Genomic DNA, 21,528 nt, shown 5'->3' on the forward strand with positions numbered 1-21,528 from the left:
AATGCTTCAGAACTCATTGGACGCTTCACAGTGCAGATGGACAATGACCCAAAGCACACTGCAAAAGCAATCAAAGAGTTTTTTAAGGGAAAGAAGATGAATGTTATGCAATGGCCAAGTCAATCACCTGACCTGAATCCGATTGAGCATTTCACTTGCTGAAGACAAAACTGAAGGGAAAATGCCCCAAGAACAAGCAGGAACTGAAGACAGTTGCAGTAGAGGCCTGGCAGAGCATCACCAGGGATGAAACCCAGCGTCTGGTGATGTCTATGCGTTCCAGACTTCAGGCTGTAATTGACTGCAAAGGATTTGCAACCAAGTATTAAAAAGTGAAAGTTTGATTTATGATTATTATTCTGTCCCATTACTTTTGGTCCCTTAAAAAGTGGGAGGCACATATGCAAACTGTTGTAATTCCTACACCGTTCACCTGATTTTGATGTAAATACCCTCAAATTAAAGCTGACAGTCTGCAGTTAAAGCACATCTTGTTCGTTTCATTTCAAATCCATTGTGGAGGTGTATAGAGCCAAAAATGTTAGAATTGTATCGATGTCCCAATATTTATGGACCTGACTGTAATTTAGTCTGTAGGAAAGTTATAGAGTTCACAAACTATGGTATAGATCTGAATATTGATCAATCCTGAAGTACTGACGGCCAATCTAATTTCTTGAGGCCCAAAAATATCAGAACAGTACAGATATCCCCCAAATGACCCCTTTTTGCAATGTGGACAGTTCGACGTACTTCATAAGAGGCGTGGTGAGTTTTTTGAAGTTGTCATTTTTTTTGTCATAATTTTTCAGAAAATGAAATTTTTTTTTTTTTTTTTTTTTTTTTTTACATACTGTCAGCAGTGCAGTACAGCGTCTGCATATAAAACTGGTGTGGCGGTGATCAGAGACACGGACTGGTGACAAAAAAAAAAAAATTATCTTTTTTTTCGTACTATTAAATTTTTTCTCTTTTAAGGATTTTGTTTTCATGGTACTACATTGAGGAAGTGATCAGTATTTTTTTAAACACAATTTGATTTCTTATAGCAAATTTCTTTGCTATAAGCAAGCATTTAACTGAATGAAATCGATTCATTCAGGTTTTTTTTGTTGCGAATAGCTGGAATTGGCCGCGGCTAATCACGTGACATAGATGGGCTGTGATTGGCCCAGCCTGTGTATGTGATCGCTGTGACCATTCACAGCTAGACACAGTTGTATACAACGGATGGCATGAAAGGAAGTCATCCATTGTATATAACCGTCATGTGACCTGCTGTGATTGGTCACAGCAGGTCACATGGTACTGGCAACGGGGCCGGTACACGGATCCGTCAACAGCCCTGTCCGAGGTACTTGGCCGGTGACAGATCTCGCCACAGCGCGGCCCTGCAGGCACGTGCAAAATGCGATCCAGGACGGACGTCATATGACACCCTCCCGATGGGACGAGGTGTTTGCCTGGCCGTCATTTGACCATAGGCCGGGTGGCAAGTGGTTAAAGTCAAACAAAAATAAATGCTCAAACACCTATAAAAGAAGTGTTTTTGAGCTAAAAATGTGCATGACCCCTAAAAGATTGTGATCCAACAGCTCTTCATTGCACCCAGGACATACCATGTCTCTTCTGCAAGAACACACACTTACCTGCCTGCTCTCAGTATTCTACTCAAGGAGCACTGATCTGCGCATGCGCAGCTCAGCACACATTCCAACTCACTCTGGCTGTCCAGGAACGACTGACTCCTGTGCAGGTGCACGAGATGACGTCACCACCCCACCAGCCAATCAAGAGGCTAGAAACCTGGCACCCAAAAGATGAAGATGACAGCAGCCGGCGAGAGATATAACTTCTTCATCACTGGAAGGTGGGAGGTAATTTAATTTTTGGGGTTTGTTCCACTATAAGTTTGATACGTGTCAAATAATTGCCTTTCATAAAGTACCGTTCTCTTTTTTTTTTTTTACATCTCAGCACTGCTGATCTTCTGCAGCATCTTTCAGCCACTTCTCCATACCTGTGCAATGTGTGTCAACCTGGCTAATCGTACACTCCACCAGCGATGTATGTGACAACATAGGAGCTGAATTGGAAGACAGTTGTCAGCCCATAACAGGAAATGCCTGAACAGGGCAATGGTAGGATTAGAAGATATTTCATTGAAAGCTGCGGATTTAAAACCACTAAAAACATTCTGTTAACAAGTTACAGCTTTTATTTTACCACTTTGCTGAATGGGTTTGGATCTACTTTAGATAACAGCTAAAGCTTTCCCTTAAAAGTAAATCAATGACCACGTTATCTGTATGTGATCGATTGCAGCAATAAATCAATGACCGCATTATCTGTAGATGATCGATTGCAGCAATAAATCAATGGCCACATTATCTCTATATGATCGATTGCTGTAATAAATCAATGACCACATTATCTGTATATGATCGATTGCTGCAATAAATCAATGACCACATTATCTGTATATGATCGATTGCTGCAATAAATTAATGACTACATTATCTGTTTATTATTGATTGCTGCAATAAATCAATGACCACATTATCTGTAGATGATCGATTGCTGCAATAAATCAATGACCACATTATCTCTAGATGATCGATTGCTGCAATAAGTCAATGACCACATTATCTGTAGATGATCGATTGCTGCAATAAATCAATGACCACATTATCTGTATATGATCGATTACAGATAATGTGGTCATTGATTTATTGCTACACTCGATCATCTACAGATAATGTGGTCATTGATTTATTGCTGCAGATGATCGAGTGTAGCAATAAATCAATCAATGACCACATTATCTGTAGATGATCGATTGCTGCAATAAATTAATGACCACATTATCTGTATATGATCGATTGCTGCAATAAATCAATGACCACATTATCTGTATATGATCGATTGCTGCAATAAATCAATGACCACATTATCTGTATATGATCGATTGCAGCAATAAATGAATGACCACATTATCTGTATATGATCGATTGCAGCAATAAATCAATGAACTTAGGATGCAGCCAATTGATAACTTGTGAAATGCTTGCCATCTGCATGTAAGCAGCGATCTCTCTACAGCAGTCCAACACACTCCCTGCAAAGTAAGCGCAAGGACTGTCCAATCAGCAGGGAGTGTGAGCTTTGCCGATTGCATAGTTGGGGCTCGTTCCCCTTAGCAGTTCAGGGGCGGTAAAACCCTATAGTTGAGCCACACTTTTATCCCCTTCCCCCAACTGCTACCCCTTTTTGCTGCAGAGGAAGTGACTGGGGGTGTATACATACAGTGGCCACGATGCTTTGCTTCACAGTCGCGGCAGGAATTATACCTCCTGTCGTGTACAGGGGCATGGGACCGCTCTGTAGGGCCCCCCAACCTCAGGCAGGCTACAGCAGGATTTAGGAGGTTAAAGCAGGCCATGAAGAAGTGATACAATGCCTCCTCACTGACTGATCTGAATGTAGACTGAGCCCAACACTGGTATGAATGAGTCCTTACAGGTCTGACTGTGCAGGGGAAATGTTGGGGCAAGGCAGAGAGACTGCGGCTTACACACAGAAAACATATGGTCAATTTTGCAGCTGAATGCCGGGGGGGGGGGGGGGGGGGCAGGCCAATTTATTCCAAAAGGATCTCCAATGCCCATAAAAGAAACTTCACAAACTACCATTTGGCAACATCTGGAGCTCATTTACTTTTTGAGGTGTCAAACACATGGGCCATGGGCCAAACCCAGGCCACCAGGCCATTTCATGTGGCCCTTTATCTCCACCCCCACCTTGTCTCTGCTCTGCCCATGGGCCAACAGGCCATTTCATGTGGCCCTTGCACCTATCCTGCAACTTTGTACTCCCCTTCGTCTCCACCCCCACCTTGTCTCTGTTCTGCCCATGGGCCAACAGGCCATTTCATGTGGCCCTTGCACCTATCCCCCAACTTTGCGCCCAACTTTGTCTCCACCCCCACCTTGTCTCTGCTCTGCCCATGGGCCAACAGGCCATTTCATGTTGCCCTTGCACCTATCCTGCAACTTTGCGCCCCTCATCTCCACCCCCACCTTGTCTCTTCTCGGCCTAGTGGCCTGGGTCTGGCCCATGGGCAATTTCATGTGGCCCTTGCACCTAGCCCACAACTTTACGCCCCCCTTCGTGTCCACCCCCACCTCGTCTCTGCTCTGCCCAATCGCAGCAGCAGAGATGAGTACAGAATTCCTCTTACAGATCAGCTGCAGCACCCCCTCATGTCCACCTCTCTTGGTCTCAGCATTCATCAGCTTCCCGCAGCAGTTGACTCCTATCCTCCTCCAGTCCTCATGCAGACTCTGCACTTTCTGCTTCCCAGCTCTACCCCCAGCTTCTTCACGGCAGCAGCACATGGTAAGGGGGTGCACTGTGATGTAAAGGAGGGTGGGGGACTCTTCTGATGATGGGGGGGCTCCGGACATTAGTCGTACAGATACAATTGGCCCTTTGACAACCACAATGCTGATACGGCCCGCTATGAAATGGAGTTCGGCACTACTGTTTTAGAGGAAACATCAGTTGAGTTTTAATACATAAGGTGGCAGAGCTTCTGCTCAGAAGTGTCACTCGGTGATTGTGCTTTGATGTTCCTCTCAATCAATGCAGGACTGTCAGTCCCTTAGCCAGAAGAGATGGGATTGTATCCGGTACAACGTACTGTAGATCTCAGGGTTTTCTTTAGAAGGGTTGCTAATACACACACAGCCACTAGAGGAGGACTGGACTAATCTACCGATGAAAACATGGCACAGCAAGCATGCAAAATGTGAGATCAACAGCAGTGAAAATCTCAGAACGTGACCTCGATACCAGCACAGTATAGGTTTGCTGTGATCTGCTTTGTTTTTCATACACAGGGTAGTCAGGAGTAACGGGAAGATCTATTAAAGAATTATAAACCTTCTGACACCCCAACCTCCAATGTGGCCTCCTATCCCCCACACACAGAGGAAGGCTCCCTGACCGATAACATCGCAGTCACTGATGGAGGGGAGAGGGAACAACAACACGGAGTGCTGCTCTTTATGAACATTCACCTGCAGCTAAAGATGAATGTATACCCGGCCATGATCCATGTAGCCCATTTATTACTGTCTGCCACCACGGGCTACAGGCCATTACAGCTGTCTGCGCCATTTGGCTTTCTGCAGAGATCCGAACGGCTGAGTCCCGGATACTTTTTATTTGCGTTAACCACTTGCCTACCAGGCACTTATACCCCCTTATTTACCAGGCCAATTTTCAGCTTTCAGCGCTGCCGCACTTTGATTGACAATTGCGCGGTCATGCAACATTGTACCCATATGAAATTTTGATCATTTTTTTCTCACAAATAGAGCTTTCTTTTGGTGGTATTCAATCGCCACTGGGCGCTTTACTTTTTGCGCTATAAATAAAAAAGATGCAAAAAATTTGAAAAAAAAAAAAAAGTTTCTTTGTTTCTATTATAAATTTTTTCAAACAGGTAATTTTTCTCCTTCACTGATGTGCGTTGATGAGGCAGCACTGATGGGCACTGATAGGCGGCACTGATAGGCAGTACTAATGAGGTGTCACGGATAGGCGGCACTAATATGCAGCACTGATAGGCGACACTGATGATGGGTACTGATAGACGGCACTGACTGGCATCACTGCTGGGCACTGACTGGCGGCACTGACTAGCACAACCGCTGGGCACTGACTGGTGGCACTGACTGGAAGCACTTCTGGGCTGCACTGGTGGGTGGCACTGGTGGGCAGCACTGGTGGGTGGGCACAGGTGGGTGGCACTGGTGGGCACAGGTGGGTGGCACTGCAGAGTGGCACAGGTGTGTGCACTGCTGGGCACAGGTGGGCGGAGCTAGTGGGCGCACTGCTGGGCACAGGTGGGCGGAACTTGCGGGTGGCACTGCTGGGCACCGATCATCAGGGCACTGATCATCAGTGCCCTGATGATCGGTGCCGATCCCCGCTCTGACAACTGCCGGTTCTCGGCAGTACTTTCCTCACGATCTGACAGCGTGAGGAAAGTGCAGCCGAGAACCGGCACTTGCATTTCCCTCTGATCAGCGTGTCATTGGACACCGCTGATCACGTGGTAAAAGGCCGCTGTGATTGGCCTTTTACCACATCACGTGATCAGCTGTGTCCGTAGGACACAGCGTTCACGGAGATCGCCGGGTGCGCGCCCCCTGGGGCGTACAGGAGAGCGCGTTCTGGGGGGACGTCATATGACGTCCACTCAGAACTGGCCGGCCGCAGTGCAGCCGTCATTCGGCTATCTGCAGTCGGCTACTAGTTAATGCTCAAATTTTCAGCACAAGCTTTCGGGGTGTTTCCCCCGTCTTCAAGGTCCAAGTAGTACTACTACACTAAATTTTAGCAGAATAATACTCAACATTTCATATTCCTGATATGTTCCTGCTGTACCCTGTACTTGTATCCTAAATAATAATAAATAAAGCACCTCTATGAAAAAAAGTATCCTGTTTTCTTTGTATTCATTGCTTTGTGTGAAGTCCCTGGTGTTCCTGCCAGTCATCCTTTCCTATCAACCTATCAAAACAGACCACACTAGGTATGACAGCACAGCGTGGTCAGTTCCTTAGCTGTGCTGGGAATTCAGCCTGTTCTCCTACAATGACCAGACTTGTCCTGATGCAACCCCCCCCCCCCCCCCAATGTAAAGCCTTTCACTGGGAAGACCAGTGTGATGCGGTTTCTCTTCCCCCACCTCTGAGCTCCTTGTGCAGCTGAATACAGAGGGTATGTGAGCAATTATTAAAAAAAGTATTTTCTTTTAATCTATACACAGATGTTTTGCCTTTTTATTTAAATTGTAAACTGAATGGGTTGTTTAAAGCAGAGCTCCACACAAAAGGGGAAGTTCCGCTTTAAGTCTTGCTCCCCGTTAAGAATTGGCACATTTGGGGAGCGGGTACCCGAATTTGACAGGTACACGCTCCCACTTCGATCAGAAGCAAAAGTTGTCCTCCTTCCTCCCCATTGTCTTCTGAGACATGTGACTACGGGACCACTGACAAAGTGCAGCGCTACTCGCACATGCGCAGTGGGCACCCGGCTGTGAAGCTGCAAACGGTCACAGCCGGGTGCTCACCCTGAAGATGCCGGCGCCAGTGAAAGAAGCCGGTCGGTGAAACCAGCTGTTGTAAGGACACCACTGGACTGAGGGACAGGCAAGTGTCTGTATTTTAAAAGTCAGCAGCTACAGTTTTGGTAGCTTCAGACTTTTTTTTTTTTTTAAATCAACTGGAACACCACTTTAACCTGCACTGTCACTGGCTCCTGTAGCTGTCAATCACCAGGTACTGGCCAGCGATGGCTGGGACCTGGCAACTGGTGGAGCAATTGACAGGAGAGAGATCTGTGAATGCAAACACAAATCTCTCTCCTGTCAGCGGGGATGTGCTGGTTTTTATCTCCCTGCGAAAAGAGTTTATATTTTCCTTCCATTTCACAATTATGTGCCACTTTGTGTTGGTCTATCTATCAGATAGAATCCCAATAAAATACATTTACGTTTTTGGGTGTAATATGACAAAATATGGAAAATGTCAAGGGGTATGAATACTTTTTCAAGGCACTGTATGAATGGCAGCTAGGAGAAAAGGGTGGACATAGTCAGGTTTCCTTGAGGAGTGCCTGTGACAGCCCTTTAGCTGTATTAATCCCCGCCGCATCAGAAAAGTACTGCGATAGGGGTGAGAATGGGGGGGGATCAGAAGAGGAAGCTTTCATCCTGAGGAGGACACAGCAACACAAGGGACACATCCTACTTAATGCGATTCTGATTGATTTTTGCTCCACCCCCCCCCCCCCCCCTTTTAATTTTTGGGCATTTTTTTGGGAGGGTGTCAGGTACCCGCATCTATTTCTACCCAGATTGCTTAGGCAATCTGAGCTGAACTCCAGCCACAGCCTTCTTGGGACACGTCATAGGTTCTGGAAGGCTGCAGGACCATTTACAGGGCGCAGCGTGGTTTGTATGCACAATGGGGAGCCGGCTGTCAAGCCAGGAGTCACAGACGGCTTCCCACACTTCGCAAGGCAACACCGGGGACCCAAAACTGGCGAATAACTGGCCCAGGTGAGGCTACTGTAGTGTTGAACCCTGGACAGGTAAGTGTCCTTTTATGAAAAAGTCAACAGCTACAGTATTTTTAAATTTTTTGGAGAAGGGACTGAATAATTATTTTATGGTAAGTATCGTTCAATCACTTTTTTTCTTTTTTAAGCTACATTAACCCCCGGTTCACACCTATGCCGGCCGCGTTTTGCCCAGGCACGAGAGCCCAATCATTTGAATGGACTCCCGTGCCCGTGACACACAGGAAAGAAGTCCCTGCACTTCTTTGGAAAACGCAGCATATATCTTAGAACTGGATGGGCAAAAAAAAAAAAAAAAGTACAAATCTGTTGGCAGGAAAAACAGCTCCATTATATCTTAGATTGTAAGCTCCCAGGATCAGGGCCCTCCTATCCCTCTTGTATTGAACTGTATTGTTGCTGTATTGTCTCCAGTTATATTGTAAAGCGCTGAGCAAACTGTTGGCGCTATATAAATCCTGTTTAATAATATATAAATCCTGTATAATAATAATATATAAATCCTGTATTATAATAATAATAATAATAATAATAATAATAATATATAAATCCTGTATAATAATAATAATCTATAAATCCTGTATAATAATAATATATAAATCCTGTATTATAATAATAATCTATAAATCCTGTATAATAATAATAATATATAAATCCTGAATAATAATAATAATATAAATGTAATTTGTGCATTTAGCGGTTTGCCTGGAGGTTCACTTTTACAAACGATTATTTTCAAAGGAGGGGAAAAGTCTTATTTTGATTATGCTGCATTCACACCTGCAACTGGGCCTCAAATTCAAAAGATCTAAATAAAAAAAACTGTTTCCTGCTGCTCTGCATATCACAAAAGACAGAAAACACAAATTTCAATAGGCACACAAGATAATGTATTGTCAGCAGCTGTTATTAGGGAGGACAGGATGCCTCCAGGCTCAAACGTAGCCTCCCGGAGAAGACGCAGTAGGCCATCCTTTGCCGTGTGCAGGTCTAGCGGTGATATCTGCGGGGCAATGACTGACAGTCCGCTTAGCTGCTTTGAGAGCGGGCATCTGACAGTTCATCTGAAAGGTCCCAGCCAACACTTGGTCCCTTTGGCTGCCCTCCAGGTCATTAGATGTGATCTAGAGTGGTTCTGTCATAGAGGCCCAGCACAATGCACGGTGCCAATCACTGGCTCTCCAGCCGATCATGACGCGTCCAGAATATAAACTTTGCAGAGGCGGATTGTCTGCAGTCAGGTCTATGGCAATAAAGGGCTGAAAACAGAGTTGCAATATATCTAAAATCAAGCACTTAAGGAAGAAAAAAAAAAAAAAAATAATAAAATTCAAAGTTGGAATACAAAGTGCAAATGCATATCTTAACCACTTGACTTCCAGATGGTTTTACTTCCTTCATGACCAGGGCATTTCTTGCTATTCAGTGCTGCGCTACTTTAACCTCCCTGGCAGTATACCAGAGTGTAGCTCGGGGTAACGTTTCAGCACAAGCGGTAACCCCGAGCTACACTCGGGATTACCCTGCAGCATTGCTCTGGGATCTCTTCTGCACTTACCTTGTCCTTTGCTCCTGCGATGTCCCTCCTGCAGTGTCCCCGGCAATGTCCTCCGGCCGATGCCGGCATCTGTCTCCCAGGTTCCATCCCCTGCGACGTCGGGACGTGTGGGGGACGGAACGGCGGGAAATTAAAAAATTCGACAGACTAAAATCACATAGTATAACATTACTGTATCAAAGTCCCGAGTGCTTTGTCCGGCGCCCTGCCTGCAATTTTACTGCTCTTTCTGCCCGGAAACTGAGAAACGTCCATGGCGTCCAAAAAGCGTCTCTTTAGGTCAAAAGCGGTTTTAGACCGGCTAGAGAACAGCGATAGTAAATCAGAACCACTTACAGAATTGAGTGATGATTCGTAGGGAAATTCCTCATCAGACACTGAAAACAATTTTGCTCAGCGATGCGCGAATTTGGCACTATATTTCAAATTTCAGTGTTTTTGGTTTGATTACATTATGAATTAAATTTATTATTATATTATTTTTTATGATTTATTAAATTATAATTTATGATTTTCTGTTTCAAATTTTATCATACCCGGGATGTTTACTAGACTCTTGTTCGGACAGATTTCAGTGCGTTATTCCTAAAAATTACAGGCCTACAATAAAAAAAAAAAATACATATTTCCATGCAAAAAAATGTACCGCTTTGAGCACAGAAATATGGACATAATCAGACCGCTAGGGAGGCTACCTGGCAATTGCTCGTCATGCAACGCTGAAAAAAAAAAAAAAGAGATATAAATTTAATTTGGGTACACGCACACGCACACACACACGCACACACACACACGCACACACACACGCACACACACACGCACACACACACACAAATAGAGTTTTCTTTTTTAGTATTTGATCACCGCTGGGTTATTTTTTATGGTATAAATAAAAAAAAAGACCGAAAACTTTGAATTAAAAAAAACGATATTTTACTTTGTTATAAAACATATCCAATAATAAAAAATTTCTTGATAAATTTAGGCCAAAATGTATTCTGCTACATCTGTTGGAAAAATATACACTTATTGGTGTTTTTTTTTTTTTTTTTTGTGTGAAAGTTATAGCGTCTACAAATGATGGTATATTTACCGGAATTAATGCAGCTACAGACGCAGTTATCAGCGACTTACAGTATGACTATGATAGTGTGGCGGACGATCTGGCTGGGAGGGACACTGACGTCGCTAGTGACACTTATACAGTGATGAGTGATAATACTGTACACTGTACCAATGACACTGGCTGGGAAGGGATTAACATCAAGGGGATAACGGTGTGCCTAAGAAGTGTAATATGTGCTACTTTTACTCCCTGAACAGAGTTGATTTCAGGGAGAAAAAACATGCCAGATTGCAGTTTCTGTGTACAGGGTCCTGTGCTTTGGTAAACAGAGAGCTCCATGCTGTGATTGGCCACATCCAAACAGCAAGTATACAGCCCAGGCCGAAGCCTGACAAACTCATGTTGTCCAAACATAGCAAAGGTCAGCAGGAACATGAGCACACAAGCCCGAAAACCCAGAAACAGGTTGCCATATACTGGTACATTGCTTAGCCTGCAGCTGCCATCTGCTAGCAGTAACAGGGGTGTGGAAAAAAAAAAAAAAAAAAAAAAAAATACATGACTTGTCCCAAGTTAAATAGTTAAATTGGGGTCCCAATTTACTTGTCCCTCATGATAATTACTTATCCAGATAAAAAAAAAATTTTTTTGCCAGGATGGAAAATATGAAGGGCTGATTTTTTTTTTTTTTTTTTATTAGGCAGAGGTGCTTTCAGGCACATCTGGGGCTTCTGAAAGTGAAAGGGGCTTTAGGCCTCGTGCACACAGGATACTTTAAATACGTCTGGCGGTTGTCAAAGTGTCTAGCGTTTAGGTGCGTTTACAAGCATCAAGCACTTGAGTGTTAAATTATTTCAATGGCCAGAATAAATTATTCTGGCCAATGGAATGAAGAAATGCTCAAGCGCTAAACGCACCTAACATTACCAAGCGTTTAGGAGCGCTTAGATGCATTTTTCCTGCCAAAACGCTGCTGCTCCTGGACACACTGGTGCTGGGTTTTTTTCCTGCAGGTAAACGCTACTGCTAATAAAAGTTTCTAAAAGTCTGTGTGTGCACGGACACAGGATAACAGAGGGCCGTTCAGAAGCAGTTAAAAGAAAAAACCGCCTGACGCCCCTAAAAGTGGTAAAATCACCCAGTGTGCAGGAGGCCTTATGGCTACCTAAACTTTTGTTTGTTTTTTTGCTAGAAAATTACTTAGAACCCCCAAAACATATTTTTTAAAGCAGAGACCCTAGAGCGGCGGTTACTAAATGGCGGATCGCGGTCCGAGAACGGCCCGAGCAGTGCTCCCACCCGGACCGCCAGCCCGCCAGACTGGAATGACAGATCCGCTGCTGAGCAGAGTGGTTGTCCCAGCAACTGATGACATCACGCATGCACCCCTCCAATTGAAGCTCACTGTCTCTCCCGGCTCCCGCTCCCTGCTTGTCGACAAGCGCGCACCCCGCAAGGATCCCAGAAAGCTCCAGTCTGCCCTCAAGGTGGGGTGCGTTCTTTCTGGGGGCACTCTGATGGGCACATACTGTGGAAAGGGGTATTTTGAGTGTAAGGTGGCAATATGAGGACGCCTAATGTAAGGGGGCACACTGGTGGGAGACGCCTGATGTAAGGGGGCACACTGGTGGGAGACGCCTGATGTAAGGGGGCACACTGGTGGGAGACGCCTGATGTAAGGGGGCACACTGGTGGGAGACGCCTGATGTAAGGGGGCACACTGGTGGGAGACGCCTGATGTAAGGGGGCACCCTGGTGGGAGACGCCTGATGTAAGGGGGCACCCTGGTGGGAGACGCCTGATGTAAGGGGGCACCCTGGTGGGAGACGCCTGATGTAAGGGGGCACCCTGATGGGAGACGCCTGATGTAAGGGGGCACCCTGGCGGGAGACGCCTGATGTAAGGGGGCACACTGGTGGGAGACGCCTGATGTAAGGGGGCACCCTGGTGGGAGACGCCTGATGTAAGGGGGCACCCTGGTGGGAGACGCCTGATGTAAGGGGGCACCCTGGTGGGAGACGCCTGATGTAAGGGGGCACCCTGGTGGGAGACGCCTGATGTAAGGGGGCACACTGGTGGGAGACGCCTGATGTAAGGGGGCACCCTGGCGGGAGACGCCTGATGTAAGGGGGCACCCTGGCGGGAGACGCCTGATGTAAGGGGGCACCCTGGCGGGAGACGCCTGATGTAAGGGGGCACCCTGGCGGGAGACGCCTGATGTAAGGGGGCACCCTGGCGGGAGACGCCTGATGTAAGGGGGCACCCTGGCGGGAGACGCCTGATGTAAGGGGGCACCCTGGCGGGAGACGCCTGATGTAAGGGGGCACCCTGGCGGGAGACGACTGATGTAAGGGGGCACCCTGGCGGGAGACGACTGATGTAAGGGGGCACCCTGGCGGGAGACGCCTGATGTAAGGGGGCACCCTGGCGGGAGACGCCTGATGTAAGGGGGCACCCTGGCGGGAGACGACTGATGTAAGGGGGCACCCTGGCGGGAGACGCCTGATGTAAGGGGGCACCCTGGTGGGAGACGCCTGATGTAAGGGGGCACCCTGGCGGGAGACGCCTGATGTAAGGGGGCACCCTGATGGGAGACGCCTGATGTAAGGGGGCACCCTGGTGGGAGACGCCTGATGTAAGGGGGCACCCTGGTGGGAAACGCCTGATGTAAGGGGGCACCCTGGTGGGAAACGCCTGATGTAAGGGGGCACCCTGGCGGGAGACGCCTGATGTAAGGGGGCACCCTGGCGGGAGACGCCTGATGTAAGGGGGCACCCTGGCGGGAGACGCCTGATGTAAGGGGGCACCCTGGCGGGAGACGCCTGATGTAAGGGGGCACCCTGGCGGGAGACGACTGATGTAAGGGGGCACCCTGGCGGGAGACGCCTGATGTAAGGGGGCACCCTGGTGGGAGACGCCTGATGTAAGGGGGCACCCTGGCGGGAGACGCCTGATGTAAGGGGGCACCCTGATGGGAGACGCCTGATGTAAGGGGGCACCCTGGTGGGAGACGCCTGATGTAAGGGGGCACCCTGGTGGGAAACGCCTGATGTAAGGGGGCACCCTGGTGGGAAACGCCTGATGTAAGGGGGCACCCTGGTGGGAAACGCCTGATGTAAGGGGGCACCCTGGTGGGAAACGCCTGATGTAAGGGGGCACCCTGGTGGGAATGCCTGATGTAAGGGGGCACCCTGGTGGGAATGCCTGATGTAAGGGGGCACCCTGATGGTAATGCCTGATGTAAGGGGGCACCCTGATGGTAATGCGTGATGTAAGGGGGCACCCTGATGGGAACACATTACTTAAAGGGGTGCTCTGATGGGAATGCCTGATATAGGGGGGTACTCTGACAGTGGCAACTGGATTTATGGGGGAAATCTGATGGTGGCACCCAATGTAATAAATTACTCTGGAGGGGGAAGCTGACGTAAGGGGGAACACTAATGGGGACATTTATTTTTGGACCTTGGCAAGAAGAAGATTTTAGTGACCGGACCGCCTGAAATTTAATTCAAATACCCCTGCCCTAGAGAATAAATTGGTGGGTGTTGCACGCGGTATTTGAACAGTGGTTTTTCAAGCGCAATCGTTTGGGGAAAAAAATTACTTTTTTTATTTTAATGCAAAAATACACCATACATAACCCATTTTTTATGGTAAAATAAATAAGATGTTGTTGTGCCAAGTAAATAGTAAACATGTCATGCTTTAAAATGGTGCATGACTGTATAACGGCAACAAAGAATGTAAATTACTATCCACAGGCGACACTGTAAAAGCCTTTACAGGTTAGCACTTTAGATTTACAGAGATCTGGTGCTAGAATTACTGCCCATGATCTGACGTTTGCGGTGACACCTCATGTGCGGGATGATCGCTGTGTGCATGTGCGTGGGACTGACGCGTGCGTTCACCTTTACACGAACATGGGGGGGATGGGACATCCCTCCTCTGCCCATAAAGCATTTGATAACACCAAGATCAGTGTGATCAAATTCTTTTCTTTTTTTAAAAGTGGTGCCATTTACATTCAGGGGAAACCAGACATGATGTACGCTCATCGCATCCGCATTCCTGTGCACATCACACGCAATGTCTGTGCGGTGCGATTTGAGACGTACATTTTGTTTGACTCAAATAGCATCGCATCCACATCAAAATGGTGCACGACCCTTTTTTGTGCTGGTACCTGAACACCCATGAGATGCAATTCTGGCAATCGCACTGCATTTTCAGGGTGTCGTTAATTAACCATTGCCACCCGCAGCAGATCGCATTGATGCTATGCGATTGCAATGTGGTGTGGGAAACGCACAGGATTTGATGAGGTTCCCGCATCGCATTAGTGTGAAATAGGGCTCAGTGGACAGAAATTGGTGGGAATTCCATTCCCTGTATGGTGGTGCCCCCCTGACTACTGGGTAACACCACCTCCTCCATAAAATCTTAAAGGTCACCAAGGGCCCCCCGAGTAACAAACCATCCAATCTTTAACCTCCCTGGCAGTATGATTATTTCAGATTTTTGGTGCTGAAAGCGGTACCATTGTTTTGCATGGAAATATGTATTTTTTTTTTATTGTAGGCCTGTAATTTTTAGGAATAACTCACTGAAATCTGTCCGAAAAAGAGTCTAGTAAACATCCCGGGTATGATAAAACTTGAAACACGAAATCATAAATTATAATTTAATAAATAATCATAAAAAATAATAATATAATAATAAATGTAATTCAATAATATAATCAAACCAAAAACACTGAAATTTGAAATAGAGCGCCAAGTTCGCACATCGCTGAGCAAAGTCGCAGAATCGTTTTCAGTGTCTGATGACGAATTTCCCCCACGAATCATTATCACTCAATTCTGCAAGTGGTTCTGATTTACTATCGCTGTTCTCTAGCCGGTCTAAAACTGCTTTTGACCTAAAGGGATGCTTTTTGGACGCCATGGACGTTTCTCAGTTTCCAGGCAGAAAGAACAGTAAAAATTAAGGCAGGGCGCAGGACAAAGCACTCGGGACACAATGTATGTGAAATGGTTTGATACAGGAATGTTATACTATGTGATATTAGTTTACAAAAAAAAAATGACAGTTTTTAAAACTTTTAAAGTTGCCACCGGTTCCGGCCCCCGTACATCCTGACATCACAGGGACCGGAAGCCAGATGCCGGCATCGGCCGGAGGAGATGGCCGGGGACGCTGCAGGAGGGACAACGCAGGAGCCAAAGACAAGGTAAGCTCTGCAGGGACTCCCTATGCAACGCCGCATGGAAAGCCCGAGTGTAGCTCAGGGTTACCGCTTTTGGTATTGAAAGGCTACCCAGAACTACACTTGGGAATACTGCCAGGGAGGTTAAAGACACTGTACATTTGGGTACATAAAGAACAGACTGCAACCCTCAGTATTCGTTGGGCGGCCGGTGCAGCCTGCACTCCATCTCCATGGCGATAGGATGTCACCGTGCTACATGCACTGCCCGCTGGTGACGTGCCAGGAAAAGGAGCTCCAGGGACATACCAAAAACTAGAGTGGGATGGGACAGCCAGCGGAAGGTGGCGGGGGCACACGTCGTCTTCTGCTGCTTGCAAAAGCAATCAAGTGGCTAGTTAGCCGCTTGGATTGCTTTTAGAAGGGAGATGACTGTCAGCTCCAAACCCCGCTGCTTGCCCGCAGCAAGGCTAAATATGAAGAACGGCATGTCCCGGGTGTCGGGCGATAGGAATTGCATATCCCTGCAGTAGATCTGCTGTTAGTGGGCTGCAAGCAGTAAAATAATATGCATTTATTTAGTTGGGCACTAGGATTGTGAGGAGTCTGGATGCAGCAAAGGCATTAAGGGGTTTATTTACTAAAGCTGGAGAGTCCAAAATCAGACTCCCTTCTGCATAGAAACCAATCAGCTTCTAACCTCAGCTTGTTCAATGAAGCTTTGGCAATGAAACCTGGAAGCTGATTGGTTTCTATGCAGAAGTGAGTCTGATTTTGGACTCTCCAGCTTTAGTAAATAAACCCCTAAGAGTCTTCGGAATGGAACTCTTTGTGGCAAACGTCACACAGCTTTGGCCCTTGATTTATGGCTACGTCTCCATTACTCTCCCATTGTCATAGTGTTGGTTGGACATCTGACACTCTTCCACTTAACGGGGGCACCAGACTAGGGATGTACCCTTTCTCCCCTCCTATACACCATTGTGGTAGAACCTCTGGCTGCTGGACTCGTACTCACACATAATACTGCTCTCATGGTTAATGATTTTGGCAGTTCAGGTCTGATCATTAACCACTTCCAGTCCGGACTCTTTCACCCCCTTCCTGTCCAGGCCAATTTTCAGCTTTCAGCGCTATCACAATTTGAATGACAATTGCACGGTCATGCAACACTGTACCCATATTAATTTTTTAGCATTTTTTTGAGACAGATAAAACTTTATTTTGGTGGTATTTATTCACCACTGGGATTTTTTTTTTTTTTTTTTTTGCTATGTAAAGGAAAAAGTCCAAAAATTTTGAAAAAAAAGTGTTTATTTTTTTACAAATAAATATTTCATCATAAATCTGGGCCAAAATTTATTCAGTTATCTTTTTAGTAAAAAAAAATATAACCCAAATTAGTTTATAACCAAAAATTATAATTTTTAAACTTTGTTTACATTTTTATATATTTTTTTTTTTTACATACTGTCACCCTAGCAGTACAGTGTCACCATGGTGACACTGTACTACTTGTGGGGGGTGATGATTTTTTTTTTTTTTTTTTACACCAATTGCCTTTACACCCATAAAGGCTGTAAAAGCAATCATTTCTCCTCCTCTCTGGCTGCATTCTTGCAGCCATTGAAAAATAGTGTGTGAGCTATGATTGGTCACAGCTTGTCACATGGTACAAGGCTGTTGTGAATAGCCCTGTACCATGCGACCTCTGTGATCATTCACAGATTTCACACGTAGTAAGCAATGATGTTAGAAGTGACATCTTGCTTACTACTCTGCATGTGGTCACTGATTGGCCAATCAGTGATCACATGATCAGGACCTCGCAGAGGTCCCATACGATGATCGCTGTTCCACTGTGTCTGGAGGACACAGCAGGCACCGGATCGCGGTGCTGCACGCTCCCAGGGAGCGCGCACAATCAAGGGGCGGGGAGGCCATTTATAAAAGACCACACGACCCTGCACTGCCACCGTCCGGCCGTTTATACACAACGGCCGGATGGGAGGTGGTTAAATGGTCAAAATCACTAATTTTGCCTATTGATTAATTCCCTGTTATTAGTAATTAGGCCTCAATTCCACTATGCAGGACTGGGATAATTAAATCTCTAAATGATCAGAACCAAAAATGGTCTAAAAATTTATATATATATATATATATATATTTTTTTTTTTTTTAATTGAGGTAATTATGAAATATTACTTACAAATCTTCAGTCTTTTATCCAGCATATTAAGCCCTAGTCTCCTTTCACAAATCTCCTTTGTCCCTTTACCACCGTTTGTAAAAAAAAAAAAAGAAAAAAAAAAAAAAAAAAGGTTGCTTACAGAGCTGAATAGCTCAAGCAGATGGCTCAGAGACTGGTTCTGTCCAAAGCTTAAAATCGGACACGCTAAGCCACAAGACAGACTGCTTTTGTTTTGTCTTCTTTTTAGCATTGGTATCATTAGGGAAATGAAGAGAAAGAAGGTACCACAGTGAGTCAGAGGTAAGCATTTTGGTGAGATTTATAGCTTTTACAAAATATAGGCAGCGTGAGGAAACTAATGCCTGTGATGAAAGGATGCTTACAACAGGAGATTGGCCATGTTGTAAGGTTTAAAAGGTAAAGTGTTACTAAACCCACAACAGTAAAATCAGTCTGTATATGCAGTAATGCATACTTGTTATACTCACTGTTGAACCTAAGGAGTTAATACTTCGCATTATGTAAAAAGGATGTTTGATCCTGTGTTCTCTGATCCTCCCCTTCTAATGTCCCTAATAAATCAGCTGATAGCACAGTCTTGGGGGCAAGGTGCATATGCTCAGTTTGGTGTGTATTGCTAGAGTTTTTGTTTTCTCTTGGGAGAGTGTCTGGACAGTGCTGATCATATGCAGAGGATCAGGGGTTATGCAGCTTCATAAGACAATCATGGGTGAATGAAAACTCCTCCTACAAGTTTTAACCAGTGCTCTGCTGGACACTAATAGAAGTCACAAGACTGCTCTAACTGCTGGTGAGAAAAAGGTATTTAGCAGTTTATATTTACTAAAATAATTGCATTTCCATGTTCTGTGGGAGACCAGATATAGTGAATGCAGGGTCACAGGTTTAGTAACACTAACTTTTTTTTTTTTTTTTTACAACAAAGTAAACGAAATTTCAACATGAATGAAATGCAATCAAGTACCATCAATATCTATCGCATGGGAATCTATGAAATGCAAGAATTGCCTTTAGGAAAGAGTTGAGGCCTGACCTGCATATGCTCATGCTTCTATAGTCTAACCTGCCTGATCCCGCTCCTGGTCTGACTCGCCCCTCTCCCGCTCCTGGTCTGACTCGCGTCTGACTCGCGTCTGACTCGCCCCTCTCCCGCTCCTGGTCTGACTCGCCCCTCTCCCGCTCCTGGTCTGACTCGCCCCTCTCCCGCTCCTGGTCTGACTCGCCCCTCTCCCGCTCCTGGTCTGACTCGCCCCCCTCCCGCTCCTGGTCTGACTCGCCCCCCTCCCGCTCCTGGTCTGACTCGCCCCCCTCCCGCTCCTGGTCTGACTCGCCCCTCTCCCGCTCCTGGTCTGACTCGCCCCTCTCCCGCTCCTGGTCTGACTCGCCCCTCTCCCGCTCCTGGTCTGACTCGCCCCTCTCCCGCTCCTGGTCTGACTCGCCCCTCTCCCGCTCCTGGTCTGACTCGCCCCTCTCCCGCTCCTGGTCTGACTCGCCCCTCTCCCGCTCCTGGTCTGACTCGCCCCTCTCCAGCTCCTGGTCTGACTCGCCCCCCTCCCGCTCCTGGGCCTCACTAAGGCTACGTTCACACTAGCGTTGTGTGCAGGCGGCAGAGAGGCGTTTGGGAAGCGTTTTTACCGCTTCCCAAACGCCTCTGCCAATTCTGCACATTACAGCACATGGTGCTGTTCTAATGGGAGCGTTTGCGTCGCATCGCAGCGCGGCAAAACGGATGCCTCTGGTCGATTTAGGAGGCGTTGAAGCCTCCTATTCTCGTCTATGGTGCTGCTCCGCAAACGCCCGGCCGGCGTTTGCGGTGCGGTTGCGACGCGGTTGCGGGGCGTTTGCGGAGCGGTAACACCACTCAAACTGCATTATAGGCGTTTGTGGGGCATTATTAACGCTTGGCAAACGCCTAGCAACCGCAGCTAAACCGCGCATGCGGCGTTTGCGGAGCATTTGCCGAGTGTTAAAAACGCTCCGCAAACGCCGGACCAACGCTTGCCAAACGCTATAGGGGCGTTTGGCAAGCGTTGGTAAAACAGCCTAGTGTGAACGAAGTGGCTGCATCTCTTCTAATGTTGCCATTAATAAAAACTTTAAAGTACAGCTTGGAAATATCGAGATGCCAATGCGGGATGTAAAATCTCTGTGCCGTAACCCTTACCCTTTTCTATCTAATAAATCACTACACTGGAATCAGTACACAGCTAGCAAAGCTGGAAGTCTAGGTAAGCTACACGGATTCTCGGTCTTTGAATAACTCAGCAGTGACGTAAGGATTCAGCGAAACTGAACAGCAATGTGCCAATGTAGTCGGTGATGGCAGCTCCAATATCAAAATATCCTAAAACTTCAGATGTTCATCTATAGCTGGCATAACCTTTTCTCTTTCTTCCAGCATGTTGATGGCTTAAGAACTATGGAGGGCAGATTACCCCTTTCTCCCCCAGCATACAAAATTTAAAGGGAACATCATCACTAGTCAAGTTAAATTAATAGGGCTGGCTTCCTGGCTTAATAAAAGCTCACGGTTGCTTTAGTAACCTTGCTATCAATCGAAACCCTGCGAACTCAGCAATTACCGTGAATGTAACAGACATCAAAAAGGATTCCACTCCCACCCAAGGATGCATAGAACACCTCGGAGGAGGGGGAGGATCAGTATGTTACTCTTTTCAAAATATATTAAAAAAAAAACAAAAAAAAAGAAGAAATAATAAAAAAAAAAGGTAATAAAAAAACAAAAGCGAGTAAATAACAAAAATACACAAACTCAGCAGCTTCAGACATAAAAAGAACCACAGAAAAAAAAAAAAAAAGTTTTTCTGCAAAGTGGGAACATTTTACAAAAATCATACCTTCAGTAAATTAAATAAATCAAAAAGGCTAAAATACTTTCATGAACGTTTGAAAAGTTCTACAATCAGCGGGAAGCCAACGAGCTTTTCTGATAAAACTCCCTGTCAATCCTCAGGACACAAGAGGGGTCCACCAGCCTCATCCATTATTCCCTTTCATCACTACAGTCAGTGTGCTAAAGCGTTACTAAACCCAGGATCCGGCATTCACTATATCTGGTCTCCCCGGACCCTGCATTCACTATATCCGGTCTCCCCGGACCCTGCATTCACTATATCTGGTCTCCCCGGATCCTGCATTCACTATATCTGGTCTCCCCGGATCCTGCATTCACTATATCCGGTCTCCCCGGACCCCGCATTCACTATATCCGGCCTCCCCGGACCCCGCATTCACTATATCCGGCCTCCCCGGACCCCGCATTCACTATATCCGGCCTCCCCGAACCCTGCATTCACTATATC

The 21,528-nt window shown here is 46.3% G+C and overlaps 1 protein-coding gene across 2 annotated transcripts in view; it reads right to left on the minus strand.

Annotated features, from left to right (window-relative positions):
- ZFAT (zinc finger and AT-hook domain containing) overlaps positions 1-21,528 on the minus strand; it is a 397,998-nt gene that overhangs the window by 303,699 nt on the left and 72,771 nt on the right. The gene's annotated exons all lie outside the window — the stretch shown is intronic.

The sequence above is a fragment of the Staurois parvus genome, unplaced genomic scaffold (genome assembly GCF_062004578.1).
Source record: "Staurois parvus isolate SC_StPar_1 unplaced genomic scaffold, SC_StPar_1.0 ptg000389l, whole genome shotgun sequence".
Taxonomy (NCBI): Eukaryota; Metazoa; Chordata; class Amphibia; order Anura; family Ranidae; genus Staurois; species Staurois parvus.